Here is a 1,493-nt window from a genome sequence, read left to right as displayed (position 1 = left end):
TTAGTGTCAAGGACTTTAGTTAATAGTGATATTAACTGGTCTTCCATGTAGGCCTATGGAAATTAACCTATTTGGTTGGCTGTGTAACATGGAGTCGGTTCCAACTCATAGTGACTCTGCATAGGGTTTCCGAAACTGTAAATCTTCATGGAAGCAGAAATCCTGGTCTTTCTCCAAGGGAAAGGCTAATAGTTTCCAACTTCTGACCTTGGATATCAATGCTTATGCATTCCATTTCATATTTGAAAACTTCCAGGTTTCTTAGATTCATACTTCCCATGTTCTGATTATTAATGGATATCTACGTCTGTTTCTACTCATTGTGAGTTGTGCCCCAAAAGCAAATAAAGGTCCCAAAAGCTTTACTCCTTTCTTGTCATCATGGTCAACTCTACTCTTAGGAGGTGGCTCTTCCCCAGTCTTAATATGAGTGTCTTCCAACCTGAGGGGCTCATTTTCATGTACTATATCTGATGTTCTTCATCAAGTTTCAATATTCAATATTCTGGGCTATCTATTTATAAGATTTTCAGTGAGTAAATATTCAGAAGTAGTCTGTCTCTTCCTCTTCTTGTGTGCCTTATTTAGAAGGTCAGCTGACACCTATTCACAGTGAGTGACTCTGCTGGCATTTCGTATACCAGTGACATAGTTTCCAAAATCAGAGCAACATACAAGCCAACACAGTACGACAAACTGACAGACGTATACTTGCATAATCGCCCTTTCTATTTCAGGATAAGAAGTATTTGCTTTGAATCAGCCTTTTCTCTTGTTCCTGCTTATATGTCATTGCTAGCATCTGATAGACCTTGGCTGAAAGTAGAGAATACCAGAAAGATGTTTGTTGCTGTTGTTAAGTGCCATCGAGTCAGTACCAATTCATTGTGACGCTAGGCACAACAGAATGAAATACTGCCTGGGCCTGGGCCTGGGCCAACCTCACAATTGTTGCCACGCTTGAGACCACTGATGTTAAGACTTTGCCAATCCATCTCACGAGGGATCTGCCTCTTTATCGTTGACCCTCCACCTTACCAAACATGATATCCTTCTCCAGCAACTGGTCCCTGCTGACAATATGTCCGAAGTATGAGAGGCAAAGTTCTTCCATCCTGGGCTCCAAGGAACACTCTGGCTGCATTTCTTACAATACAGATATGTTTGTTCTTTTGGAAGCCATGGTACTTTCAATAATCTCCTATACCACCATAACTCAAATGCATCAATTCTACACCCTTCCTTATTTACTGTCCAGATTTCGCATGCATACGAGATTATTAAAAACATCATGGCTTGAGTCAGGTTCACCTTAGTGCTCAAGCTGACATCTTTGCTCTTCAACACTTGTGCAGCAGATTTGCCTAATGCAATACATCGTTTGAGTTCTTGATTGCTGCTTCCATGAGTGTTGATGGTTGATACAAGAATGAAGTCCTTGACAACCTCAATCTTGTCTCCATTGATAAGAATGTTGTTTATTGGTCCAGTGG

Source organism: Chrysochloris asiatica, unplaced genomic scaffold (assembly GCF_000296735.1).
Source record: "Chrysochloris asiatica unplaced genomic scaffold, ChrAsi1.0 scaffold00075, whole genome shotgun sequence".
NCBI lineage: Eukaryota > Metazoa > Chordata > Mammalia > Afrosoricida > Chrysochloridae > Chrysochloris > Chrysochloris asiatica.
The sequence above is the reverse complement of the archived record's forward strand: the minus strand, read 5'-3'. Positions refer to the sequence as shown.